Below are 15,162 nucleotides of genomic sequence, written 5' to 3' on the forward strand. Positions count from 1 at the left end.
TTTTTTTCTTTTGAACACTTTAATTTCCTACATTGTGTTTGTGCCTGTTCTTTGCAAGGTTAATTATTCTATTCTTACAAGGTCAGAATATTCATTATCAAAATTCTCCTAAATATTTCCACATATAAATGTTCCTGTCCCAAGTCAAGGACCTCACTAGAATGAAAAACCTCCAAATATTAATGAACCTGTCCTAAGTCAGCTACATCGTCAGAATGAATTGTATCCAAATATTCCATGCAAGTTCAGGACGAGAACAAATAAACAATAGATACAAAAGCTCAATTCTACTGAAGCGTATAAGCGCCACACAACTTTTTTTTTATAATTTTCTTCCTATCTTTGCGAAATAACAAAAACCTTTGCGTTAAAACGCAAACCTTTTGCGTTATAACGCAAACCTTAGCGTTATAACGCAAACCTTTGCGATATAACGCAAACCTTTGCGATATAACGCAAACCTTTGCGAAATAACATAAACTTTTGCGATATAACGCAAACCTTTGCGAAATAACGCAAACCTTCGCGTTATAACGCAAACCTTTTGCGTTATAACGCAAACCTTAGCGTTATAACGCAAACCTTTGCGATATAACGCAAACCTTTGCGAAATAACATAAACCTTTGCGATATAACGCAAACCTTTGCGAAATAACGCAAACCTTCGCGTTATAACGCAAACCTTTTGCGTTATAACGCAAACATTTGCGATATAACGCAAACCTTTGCGAAATAAGGTTTGCAAACCTTTTGCGTTATAACGCAAACATTTCCGAAATAACGCAAACCTATGCGATATAACGCAAACCTTTGCGAAATAACGCAAACCTTTGCGTTATAACGCAAACATCTTGATTTCAATTATTCATTAAGTTATGTATTTATATCCGTCTGTCATTAATTTTCTGTTGTGATTTAGTTAGGAAAAGAACCATAAATACAAGGACAAAGTCAAAAATAAATATGCATGGGAATCAGAAAAGTATACAATGTAACAAGAAAATAGAAATGTTATAGGCATATTTTATTTGAAAGGCCAACATTTTTAAAATTTTGATTAAGTAGATAAGAGCAAAAATAATGACATACAATTGTAAAACTGTCAAGTCAAATAGACAAAATGATCTTTCTGCTGTAAAATGAATTATTAAGAAAGATTTTTTTTTAAATTTTGATGTAAGAAATCGTTTTTTAAAATCTCAGAATATGATAAAGATTCTTTGATAAAAAGTCATGAAATTTTCAATCTAGTGTGGTAACTTGGTAGCAATTTAAATGGAGAGAACATAATTTTATTAACAAAGCATCTTCATTTTATTCATTTATTGCAAAAGGGTAGTTAATCAACCTTTCACAATCCTCAAACGAGAGCTTACTTTGGAAGTATATTTATATTCGGCTATAGCTATATTAGCAGGGTTGTTTTTTTTTTCTTCGGTATAACTTTTATTTACTCAATTTTCATTGTAATATATGTACAGGTATTATCATGTATATAATTTTTTTTTTGGGGGAAGGGGGGGGGGGGGCACTTTATAGTTAAATGTTCGGTGTGAGCCAATGTCCGTGTTGAAGACCGTACTTTGACCTATTACTTTTACCAATTATGACTTAGATGGAGAGTTTTCTCATCGGCACTCATACCACATCTTCTTATATCTATTATCCTGCTCGTTATTAGTTAAATAGTAAAGCATGTTACTTTGCAATGAGTACACAGAAGATAAATTTTAATATATACAGCCTCCTCCATTAATAACTGCTGCTTCCTTTGAATCTTAAATAAGAAATAAGATAAAACAAATGTTTGCGTTATATCGCAAAGGTTTGCGTTATATCGCAACGGTTTGCGTTATAACGCAAATGTTTGCGTTATATCGCAAATGTTTGCGCTATAACGCAAAAGGTTTGCGTTATAACGCAAAGGTTTGCGTTATATCGCAAAGGTTTGAGTTATATCGCAAAGGTTAACGTTATAACGCAAAGGTTTGCGTTATTTCGCAAATGTTTGCGTTATAACGCAAAACGCAAACGTAGGAAGAAATATAAAAAAAGTTGTGGGGCGCTAATACGCTTCCGTACAATTCAGATTTGTAAAGATGATACTTTTCGTGATTTTTCCTTTATCCGATGTTATTCTACGTCTGGTTTTGTTTCATTGTTTTTTTTTCTTCTTAAAATTGTATTTTCAGTATAATACAACAGGTTGCTTTCTAATGCTGACTTTATAAAATAAAATGCTATTCTTAATCCTAATGTAAACAGAAAGAAAACGTTGAAGATACCAAGGTGGATTTGTAATCGAAAGACTGACATCGTAGAAACCAATCACAAACAAAACACGTTAGAACTCAAAGCAGAAACACCATTTATATCATAAGTATATACTTTTTACACAAGGTCATAGAAAAAATATTTTTACAAAAAAGGCCATCAAACAGAATTGATTACGTATCAATGTAGTTGTAGAGTTTTATTTATAATTCATTAATTTTTAATTCCATAAATGCAAAAGATATTCTTTGTACCTAAATTATTTATTTCTCAAATATACTGTTTAATTAAAATACTGAATAAGAATATTACAACATCACATTATATTGTATTTAGCTGCAGAACGTTAATGCAATTTAAGTGCTCCAATCTGCTTCATCATCCAATCAGATGTGAGGCTATGGGATCAAGAAATCCCCTCCTTTGCGTTGGTAATCCATAGACTCTCCGTAGTCTTCCAAGGATATCAGCAATGCTTCTGTAACGCTCACTGTATCTATTGTTAGCTGACCTTCTGTACCTTTGAAATAATTCATCTTCCAATTCATCATTTTTATCTCCAAACATGAGGGGTATATTAAATGTACCGTTCATTTCATCTGTATTGTTAAGGCTCATTCCTTCAGGGATTTCATTTTTCGAATTGTCATGTTGTCCATTTTCCCTCATGTTGACATCTTGGTCAATGCCATAACTGTTACTATCATGAACATTGTTAGAAAGCTTGCCTATCGGAGTTACTGCTTTATCTGCTATTTGGTCTGCATTGGATTGATAGTACGTCTTGAAGAAGTGTTTAAACTGTTCTGATAATTGGTGCGAAATATCGTCTGTGGCGTCTGCTTGGTCAGCGACCCTATCGTCGTCTGTTTCATAAATGTGTGGTAAATAGTATTCAGACAACAAGTCATTTGTCATTCCAGGTTTGCCTGTATAAGACGTATCTTTTCCGAAAACAACCCTAAACAAAGAAAAGGATAACTAAAATACTTAATGAATTAAGGGATTGAATGTTGCCAAATATAAAAGAAAAATATTGATCGCACAGATAATAAACAGCTGCGCCATGAGCGCATGATACGCCCGTCGCCTTGTGTGTGAATTTTTATGCAATATTCATAAATAGTTTCTGAAATACGGCCTGATATGCGAAAACCCCCTTTTTTTACAAAAAACTCAATATCTCTGAAATAAAATTTTGAATCAAAACCAAAACGTATAAAGATCTTAAGATTAATATAACTAAGAAGTGTGTAAAATTTTAAGCAGTAATCATAAATCGTTTTTGAGATACGGCGCGACATGTGAAAACCCCCCTTTTTAAAAAAAAATATCAATATATCAAAAATAAAATTTTGAATCAAAACCAAAAAGTATACAGATCTTTAGATTAATATAACTAAGAAGTGTGTAAAATTTTAAGCAATAATCATAAATCGTTTTTGAGATACGGCGTGACATGTGAAAAACCCCTCCCCCTTTTTTTTTTTACAAAATACTCAATAACTCAAAAATGAAATTTTGAATCATCACCAAAAAGTGTACAGAACTTAATATTAATATAACTATTAAGTGTGTAAAGTTTTAAGCAATAATCATAAACTGTTTTTGAGATACGGCGTGACATGTGAAAAACCCCACCCCTTTTTTAACAAAATACTCAATATCTCTAAAATAAAATTTTGAATCATCACCAAAAAGTATACAGATCTTAAGATTAATATAACTAAGAAGTGTGTAAAGTTTTAAGCAATAATCATAAATTGTTTTTGAGATGCGGCGCGACATGTGAAAAAAAAAACACACACACCTGTTTTAGTTACTAAGTCCCGTAACTCAAAAAGTTTTAATCTTATTTTCACCAAAAAGTATACAGATCGTTTGACCATCATAAGAAACAACTATGTTTAGTTTCATGAAATTTGGATAAGTCGTTCTCAAGTTACGGTGCGACATGTTTACGCCGGACAGACAGACGGACAGACGGACGGACGGACGGACGGACAGACGGACAGACGGACAGACGGACAGACGACATTTGTATACCATAAAACGTCCCGTCAAAATTTTGACGGGCGTATAAAAATTCGTAACGGGTTCCGTGGAACCCTATATATCGCCTACGACTGCAGTTGTCAGTTTAACTGCCAAACGCTAATAGAAAAACAAAGGATATGGGGTATCCACCCATGACACAAAATCAGTACATGTACAGCAAAAGACACACAAAAAGCAAAGGTACAGCGCTTTTGTTGCTGTTCTTCGTCTCAAAATCTAAGTCCATTTATCAAATAAATTCGGCAAAAAATATTATTAAAACAATCTAAATGATGACTGCACATAAAAAAAAACTGAAACAATTAAAGTCATTTTAATATCAAAGAAAATACTGAAAAAAATATTCCATATTTGAAAAGTCATTGATATTTAAAACTTGAGTCAGGGACTTTAACAGAAAAGCAGCTCCATTTATCAGTAAAACATATCAAAGATACTGGTCAATAATTTGGTACTCTTAACGAGCCTTGCGTCCACATAAGACTCACTGGAACAAATCAAATACGGTGTTGAAGAGCAAATAAACCGGTCATATCAAGCTCGACATTCTACTTCTACATCCCCGTGATGTGTGACAGGGAGTCAAATGCAATTCTGGCGAATGGCAGAGCTTAATACAAGTAAATCATAATATGAACTAAATAGAGAAATGCATTATTTTCATTCATATGATATATCTGTAGTATTTCGAATTCACATGTAATAAATTAATACTGATGCACACAAATAAGCCATAAATAGGCTTAGACATATCATTTACATATCTGCCCGGTTACCTGCGACAAATATCAAGATCTCGGGATAATAACAGGGCAGATATGGAAAATGACATATATCAATCTATGATAATTTATATTCATACTATTTACCTGTATTATTGGCGCAAATATAATATTTTGTTTTGGCGTAAAAGACATGTGGTTTTTGGCGAAAAATTATAATTTTTTTGGCGCTCACTTTCAACATATTTTATTGTCGATACTAATTTTTTTTTTAAATGAAATACAAATTTGTGCAAATGCAATGCACCAAGACTAAGTATTTTGGGATTCCATTCATTGTGTCCCTTTTAGTTATAGTCGTATTTATACATCCCTGGCTTTCAAATGTTTAGGATTGAGCATTTCTTATGAAGGTAAATCCAGAAAAGCACTTGGGACGCACGAAATTTATAACGTGTTGTTTTTATTGGTAACCCTACAGAATGAGTATATCAAAGGTTAAGAAATAGTTTATATGGATCATATCTTTTTTACGAGACCTATTAAGAACATACACGCAACTGTTAGAATCACAGGTACTGCATAACTTTCAAACCAATTTTTTGTAACTATTAAAGAGTATAGTAATTTCTTATTGTAATTTGTGGTAACGAATCCCAGACTTAATAAGGTTTCATTTATACAATGGTTCATTCATTGAAATCTAAAGCCTCACTATGTACACGTCATAGTGAGTAAGGATATATATATAACTAAATAGAAAAATGCATTATTTTCATTCATATGATATATCTGTAGTATTTCGAATTCACATGTAACGAAAGGATTCCCATGAGAATCTCAAATATCCAAATCAAACAATCACCGTTCTGAAACGTTCTGAATAAACTCGTCATAGATACCAGAGATAATATTAATTCGGAAATGAAAGGTTGAGTGATGTCGGTCTGAATTTGGTAAAATTAATAGTTCAAAGATTGCTGAAATGTATTTAGTTCAATAATGTTTTAAACGGGTCTTTGTTTTTTAAATGTTGAAAATCAGAGACATTTCAGAAAATAGTCTGTTCAACTAAAATAAAAAAAAGAAAAATATTCACAAAAAAAAACAATGAAAATAAAGCAAAAGGAAAAAAGATAAAAACAATCAAAACATAAGCCAGATAAAGCAAAAACCCAAAAAATCCAAAACAAACACAAAATAAACCCCCCACATTTAGCTTAGAAATAAGGCAAAACAAAACATTACTGTACATACAAATTCAAACATTTAAGAAATGAATGTACTTACATTTGTATAAGACTTGTCCATATAAGAAACATCATGTTAGTACACCGTATACCATTCATCACAGGCGATATACTGAAAATAGTCCATTAAACATCAATTATAAATACCAACAAAAAGGAAAACACTTAATTTCAATTTATAAAGTTAGAATTATTTTATGATTTGCCGTTTGAATATTTATTGGACAATTACAACCTTCAGTAGGTTTGTGCAAATTACTCGAATCCTTCCTTCCACTTTTGCACTCGAATATGTTTGTCACATCATTCAAATTGTCATTGCACAATATATCTATCTGCATACATAACTATTTCCAAGTGTCGTCAAATATCAGACTGAAATTCTTCAAATAAATTCAATCTGTATAGAATTAAATTCATAGACTAGAAAAAAAATCAGTAAAGAAAAGTGCGACACTCTACTTTTGAACATTTTTACTTAATGATTTACATTGAAATATAACATGTCCTTACTTTAATGTATTTATATTCAACTTCTAGGAAACGATAACGTTTCATATGTGATATTATTATTAATGTTCCTTACCGTATCAAGTTGCTTAAAGATCTCGCGGGTTTCTTAAGGTGTCCCCAGTTCTGAAGAAATCTTCACAATAACCGGAAAGTGTGAAAATAGAGCTTTTAAGATGTCATCTACGCAATTTGTTCCTATGGAAACTATTAAAGAAAGTGAGAAAACTGTTCGTATTCCAGTTATTGGATATATTAAATCTAAAATGAAATATTGTTATTTTGATTTAAATTGATAATGAATTGTAGTACTTTTGATGCATACATTTCAATTTCACTTTTACCCATAAGAGGTTTTTAAAGCAAAATACCAACTTAGTTGTTTTGCAGTTAACAATTGTATCATGTATCATAAACACACTAATTTAAAAGTATGTTACAAATATTATTTATAGGATTTAGGAAAGGAAAATGACTCGATCCAAAAACTTACATTTTTTTCTGTTATAAAAGATGTGTATTGTAACAAAAAATGCAATAAAAATACAAATCGAAAACTTAAAATGATTGTTCAGAGCAACGTTTGTCGAAGGCATACCGACAGGTTGTTCAAAACTCATTTGATTGATGTTGTCATCGCTGAATTAGTCATTCTGATAGGTTGTTACAACTGCTGGATAAATTGATGTTACCACCGCTGAATTGGTCATTCTGATAGATTGTTACCACTGCTGGATAAATTGATGTTACCACCGCTGAATCAGTCATGCTGATAGATTGTTACCACTGCTGGATGGACTGATATTACCATCGCTGAATTAGTAATGACGATAGATAGTTACCACTGCTGGATGGATTGATGTTACCGCAGCTGGATTTGTAATGGTGTTAGATAAAAACCACTGTTGGATTGATAATACCGCCTCTAGATTGGTAATGATATCAGATAGTTACCACTGCTGGATTGATGTTATCTCCGCTAGATTGATAGTGTTGATAAATAGTACCCACTGCTGGATGGATTGATGTAACCGCCGCTAGATTGATAGTGTTGATAAATAGTAAACACTGCTGGGTGGATTGGTGATACCACTGCTAGATGTATTATACTGATGGATAGTAAGCATTACTGGGTGGACTAATTTTACCGCAGCTGAATTGATAATGCTGTTAGATAGTTACCACTGCTGGATTGATGTGTACGCCGTTTATTGGCATTGCTATTATAATCTGACCACTGATGGATTGATGTAATTGCCGCTGTTTTTGGTAATGCTGTTTGATTGATATCAATGCTGATAACTCCCGCTAGATTGATAATGCTGATGAATTGTTCGACTTGCTAGATTGATAATGCTGATGAATTATTCCACTTGCTAAATTGATAATGCTGATGAATTGTTCCACTTGCTATATTGATAATGTTGTTAACTTTTACTTCTCGTAGATTGATAATGTTGTTAAACTCTTACTTCTCGTAGATTGATAATGTTGATATACTGTTACTTCTCGTAGATTGATAATGTTAATAAACCGTTACTTCTCGTAGATTGATTATGCTGATACACTGTTACTTCTCGTAGATTGATAATGTTGATAAACTGTTACTTCTCGTAGATTGAGAATGTTGATAAACTGTTACTTCTCGTAGATTGATAATGTTGATAAACTGTTACTTCTCGTAAATTGATAATGCTGATGCATTGTTGCTTCTCATAGATTGACAACGCTGATGCATTGTTACTTCTCGTAGATTGGTAATGCTGATGCATTGTAACTTCTCGTATATTGATAATGCTGATGCATTGTTACAATTGCTAGATAGATAATTGTGATAAATTGTTAAGATAATGCTGTTATTCGCTTTAGATTGGTAATGCTGATAAGATATTACTCGCCAGATTGGTAATTCTGATAAACTGCTATACATGTTGCAGATAGGGAGTGAGTACAACACACTATATACCAAGTAACTCTTCATTGTAGAGCTATTGCTGTATTTATGCAATCTTTATTAATTCTATGTACAATTCAAAACATTTATTTGTAGTGCGTCCTTATCTGACATCTTGCCAGAAATGTGAAAATTAAGAAAACTAAAGTACCTGATTATAAACTAGCTGTTATGAACGAAGGTGGACCGGATGTTGACATGGCAGTAAAATTAATTGCCATTTTCTAGGGTATAATTTACACCTACGAATGTCACAAATAGGTTTGGTTATGAAGTGATAATAAGAATAGAAGAGAGGTGATAATGAGTAAATCTTTGTGGGTGATAAATCAAAACACTACAAACTACAAGTAGTCGTCATGTGTTTAAAAACAACTTGAAATTGGTTTACACATTCGTTTAAATTGATTGATTAATCGATGTTAACGACACTTTCAGTTCTATTGTGGTATTTTGTGGCGGTCAGTTTTTATAAGTGGAGGAAGCCGGAGTGCCAAGAGAGAAAAACCGACATTCGGTAGGAAAACTGAAAATTCCAGTAAATTAAGATTGGAGTCGAGCGCACTTGTCACGTGCAGGATTCGAACTCACAATCTCAGTGTTGACAAGCTAGTGATATAGTAGTTCAACTATTTAGACCACTCGGCCACCGAGGCCCCCATTCGGTTATTCAAGGTACGACAAGGGTAAAAACCTATCACTTGCTATGTTTTCTGTATTTCTAAATGGTCTTCAATTTTTTTTTTATATAAGCCTGGTATCTTTGAACAGATTTTTTTTAATCAGAAGATTTATAGATTGTTTTTTACTTAACTTAGTTTTTTAGCTCACCTGGCCCAAAAGTACAAGTGAGCTTTTCTCATCACTTGGCGTTCGTCGTCCGTCGTCGTCCGTCATCGTTAACTTTTACAAAAATCTTCTCTTCTGAAACTACTGGGCCAAATTTAACCAAACTTGGCCACAATAATCATTGGGGTATCTAGTTTAAAAAATGTGTCCGATGACCCGGCCCGCCAACCAGGATGGCCGCCATGGCTAAAAATATAACATTGGGGTAAAAGAAGATTTTGGCTATTATCTCTGAAACCAAAGCATTTAGAGCAAATCTGACAGTTGTAGAATTGTTCATCAGGTCAAGATCTACCTGCCGTTAAATTTTCAGACAAATCAGAAAACCTGTTGTTGGGTTGCTGCCCCTGAATTGGTAATTTTTCGTAAATTTTGCAGTTTTTGGTTATTGTCTTGAATATTATTATAGATAGAGATAAACTGTAAACAGCAATAATGTTCAGCAAAGTAAAATCTACAAATAAGTCAACATGACCAAAATGGTCAATTTTTCGTAAATTTTTGTAATCTTTTACAAAAATCTTCTCCTCTGAAACTACATAGACAAATTTAACCAAACTTGGCCACAATCATCATTAGGGCATCGAGTTTTAAAAATGTGTCCGATGACCCCGCTTGCCAACCAACAAGGCCGCCATGGCTAAAAATAGAACATAGGGGTAAAATGCAGTTTTTGGCTTATATCTCTGAAACTAAAGCAAAAGTATAATGGTTGCATTATTTCATGCATCAATTGTAAACAAAAATATCAGGTGAGCGACACAGGCTCCTTAGAGCCTCTAGTTGTTATTACTTTTTACTTAAGGCTTAAAATCAATATCACAAGATACAGAAAAGGAATTGACAGTTTTTTTTAAATCATTTTTGAAATGCGAATGGTACTGTTTTGTAAACAGAAAGCAGCAATGATCTAGAATACAGTCCTGTTAAACGCATTTCACGAATATTGTGAAGAATGGAAAATGAAAATAAATACCAACAAACTAAAGTTCGAATTTAAATTTCAAACCACAAAAGCTTTGCATTGTGTATTAACAAAATGTGGACACAAAAAAGTTCAGTAGAGTTCAACTTGACTTATTTGATAAAATATTTTTGTCAATACTTTTATATGGATCATAAATATGGCGGTTTGAAAATATAGATATAATTGAAAGAGTACATTTAGAGCTGCAAGTAGGCTGATCAAAAAGAAGAACCTGGGATTAGTGGTCATGAACTGAAATCTCAATAGTTTAAAATCAATATCAAAATTACAAAGTTTACTGTATCTGAAAGTTTTTTTCAGGATTCACCTAGAGATTTTTGTTTCCACTAAGGCTTAATTGGGTTGGATAAAGGAAAAAGCATATGAAGCCATCTCTATACAGTTAACAATCTTTATGAAGAAACATTCCAACAGCACCTGTATATGGGGTTTATATCTCCCAAATTTTGCGAAAAATTTGGGAAATGCATTATAATTTCATTGACCGTTATAGAATATCAATATCACATATGACCAGGGAAACTTGGCACATTTTAATAGCTACACTCAGGGATGTGTGACACTTGTAAAAACAAAAATATCTTCATCCTTTCGTTTATGACATAATTGAAAACCTCATCACTGGATATCTTATTGCCATGAATAACACAACGGGCTCCAATAGTGGAGCAAGATCTGCATATCTTTCTGGAAAACTTTTTTCTTTGACACAGTGTATCTTCATACCTTTTGTAAATTATTGAATCATTTAACGGTATAAACAACATTCGTATTGTACTTATCTGGTTTTGCTTTTATTTTCCAAGGCAGGGGCAAACAGAGGCAAAGGAGGAACCCTAGGTCCATGTGGGTCGGGAAATGGCGGGTCATGGTGCATGATTCGAAAGAAATTAAAGGTGGAAAATTTGGTAAAATAGAAACAGGTCCATACCAATATACTGTAACAAGCGCTAGATCAATAATATTTAAGGATTGCAACTCCCTGAAGCTTGATAAAAACGATAAATTGAACTACGCTTGATAATGTTGTTAAACTATCACAGCTACTTTCTTAAAAATGCAGTTAAAAAGGTCGAAAGATATCGACAGGGAAGTCAAAATTCATTTTTCGAAGACTGACAAAACTACGAAAAAAAACCCACAAAAAATGTATTTATTAACTATCGATAACACATGGGTTTGTTGTCATATTGGGAACATGTGTTCATGTTAACAATAATATTCAAAGAATTTTAGCATAACAATAAATTACCTTCACAAAGTTAAGAGTTCAAAGTTTCTTTGTATGATAGCACGGACTGGTCATTCGCGGTAAAAGTTTACATTGAAAATACATTTTCATAGTTTGACCAATCGAAGCTCAGTCTTAGTGCAGTAAAGTTGGCCTAATTTTAAGTTATTTCGGATATTGGTGATACGGACCACACCGCAATTAATGCACATGATAGAGGTGAGTCACAGTCCCCTGCTCCCAGTTCTGATATCGCAGATGCTTTTCATTTGTTCCGTGATTATCTAGATTACAAACTTGTAGATTTAAAAGCTGATTTGGCTTCCGAGCAAGACAATTTATCACGTAAATTTAAAGAAGAAGTCGGTATCAAATTCAAGAAAGAAGGGAACAGTATTCAATATCATTTCAACGATGAAATTCTGACCAGGCTCCATAAAATTCAAAAGAAGGGCCCTCCTTAGATTCTTCCACTAACAGTATTGTGTCTGAGCTTATAACTAAAGTAAAAGCTAGGAATAAGTCAATAAGGATCGCCAACAGCTCTGCAGGGGGCTGGACTATAGTGCGCGAATATGAGTCAAATACCATCGCTGATAACTCTGACGATGAAAAGAAGATTAGACAAGCCGAAAGTCGTGCAGTTAAGTCAATTATAGAGAGGACCAAACCTCGTCCTTCTCCGTACAACATTAGCAACAGAGCTACTCAAATTGCTAGACCATCTGAAACTGTGCCGAATCCTGCTTATTCTCAGCCTTACAGTCGATATTCTCAACCTCCACAGCCCTTTCGTGCAGGCTACGGTAGGCGTGAGCCGGCCCAGTATGACATGTGTCACCAGTGTAAACAGTTTGGACATTGGCGCAAGAACTGCTCACTTAACAGGGTCCAGACATTTCAGCACAACGCTCAAGGACAAGGCGCCCAACGATCTTAAACCGAAATTTAATGATAAGTATTTAGATAGTGAATCATATTTTTCTGAACGGGGTAATGAAAACAGTATTAATGACAATTCTATTTTTCTTGAACAAATAAAGTTTTTTTTGAAAGTGCAGAACATAATAGCACTTTTCATGGTGTAAAGGGGAGTTTGAATAAACATATCGAATTTTGGAAAAATATTGGCGCTAGTGATTTTGTCATTAACACTATAAAAGGCGGTTACATTATACCGTTTTTAGAAACACCTAAACAGATGCACTGTAAGAACAACAAATCTGCATTTATGAATGAGAAATTTGTTGATGAAGCTATTTCTGAATTATTAGATACTTGGTGTGCTAAGTTAGTCCCTTTTAAGCCTTTCGTCGTGAATCCTTTGAGCGTAGCGCTAAATTCATCTTCAAAGCCTAGGTTAATATTAGATCTCAGTATTTTGAATCAAAGTGTCAAGAAAGACAAGTTCAAGTTTGAAGACTGGAAAATTGCAATACAATATTTTGCGAATGATTACTCACTATATAAGTTTGATTTAAAATCTGGTTATCATCATTTTGATATTTGTCCCCAACAGCACACCTTTTTAGGGTTTTCCTGGAAACAACAGTTTTTCTGCTTCACTGTCTTACCATTTTGCTTATCAACAGCTCCTTTTATTTTTTCAAAATTTCTACGTGAAATGGTTAAATACTGGAGAAGAAATTCTATAAAGATAGTTGTATATCTGGATGATGGTTTTGGCATGGCTCCTACTTTTGAAGAATGTAATAAAGATGCTATTTTTGTTAGAGAAAGCCTTTTGTCAGCCGGGTTTTTAATAAACGAGAAAAAATCTATTTTCACTCCTGTTCAGGAGCTAGAATGGCTTGGAATCATTTGGAATTCACTTGAATTTTGTATTACTATACCTGACAGGCGTATTAATGATTTGATATGTTCCTTGTCGGATGCTTTGTTTAATTTTAACACATTGTCAGCCAGACGATTAGCCCAGGTAGTGGGAAAAATTATATCTATGTCTCCTGTAATTGGCAATATTTCTAGACTTAAAACTAGATATAGTTACATGTGTATTGAAAGTAGGGTATTTTGGGATACGGTATTGAATATAGAAATACCAGTCCAAGTTAAGGACGAGTTACTGTTTTGGCTTGATAACATTAAGAGAGTTAAAATAAAAAAGCTCGATTTTTATAGCAAATCTACGGTAATGGTGTACTCAGATGCAAGTCATGTTGCTTGCTGTGCTTATACTGTAGAAGTTAATAGTAAGATTTTTCATCAAATGTGGAATCGTTCAGAAATGCAACTGAGCTCTACTTGGAGAGAAATGAAGGCAATTGAGCAATCCCTGATTTCTTTTAAAAATGTTTTCAAAGGTAGAATATTGAAATTGAGTTACAAAATTTAGCAAATTCTATATTTTCTGTTTGTTCTCAACAAAGCATATCAATCCATGTACAATGGATTCCACGTTCTGAAAACACTTTGGCTGATTATGTTAGCAAAATGGTTGATCATGAAGATTGGGGTGTCTCCTTCGAATTTTTCAATTTTATAGATGAAATCTGGGGTCGACATACAATCGATCGCTATGCTAGCCATCTAAATACTAAGCTACCTCGTTACAATTCCTTGTTTTGTTTTACACAAGACTGGTCTCAAGAGAACAATTGGCTTGTTCCTTCAATTTACTTGGTTTTAAGAGTTATCAAACATGTTATAGCTTGCAAGGCAAGTGGTACATTGATTGTCCCTAAATGGACGTCTGCAGTGTTTTGGCCATACATTTTTAAAAAAGATATGATATATGAAGATTATTTCGTTGATGTTTTAGAATTTCAAAAAACAGAAGGCATTTTTATGCAAGGTTCGAACGAAAAGTCTATTTTCGGTTCGAAACGTTTTAATTCGTCAGTGTTGGCAATTAGAATAAAAGCTTGATGCTATACTGTATAACACAGATTTTTGTTATAATGATCATTTTATTGATATGGTCTCAGAAGAGCATGGTCCTATAGCAATATAGTTGACATGGCTTTTAGATTGATTATAATTATTTGTGTATCCATTGTATATTCTGACATGATTGGTTGCTGTCATGGTCAGGGAAAAGCATGGTCCTACAGAAGTATAGTTGACATGGATTGAAGATTGTTATTTATTTTATGTGTTATTAATTAAGCTGACATAGCCAGTTGTTGGCATGGCCAAGGAAAGCATGGTCCTATATGGAATATAGTAGACATGGCTTATTGATTATCATCATAAATCAGTGTTCTCATTTTAATATGTATTTACAATGTATACGTTTTTCAGCTATTTTTCATACTGGTAGATGGGAAGCATTACCAAAGAATTCTTTCAACTGTCACCTTTCA

The 15,162-nt window shown here is 33.3% G+C and overlaps 1 long non-coding RNA gene across 1 annotated transcript; it reads right to left on the bottom strand.

Moving 5' to 3' along the window:
• Positions 1 to 2,351: 2,351 nt before the first annotated feature.
• Positions 2,352 to 6,440, bottom strand: LOC127699089 (uncharacterized). The gene is made up of 2 exons (XR_007981067.1): positions 6,345 to 6,440; positions 2,352 to 3,235 (listed from the first exon to the last, which is right to left on the bottom strand). It is a non-coding gene; the product is annotated as an uncharacterized LOC127699089 (long non-coding RNA).
• Positions 6,441 to 15,162: the final 8,722 nt, after the last annotated feature.

The sequence above is a fragment of the Mytilus californianus genome, unplaced genomic scaffold (genome assembly GCF_021869535.1).
Source record: "Mytilus californianus isolate M0D057914Y unplaced genomic scaffold, xbMytCali1.0.p SCAF_4, whole genome shotgun sequence".
Lineage (NCBI taxonomy): Eukaryota > Metazoa > Mollusca > Bivalvia > Mytilida > Mytilidae > Mytilus > Mytilus californianus.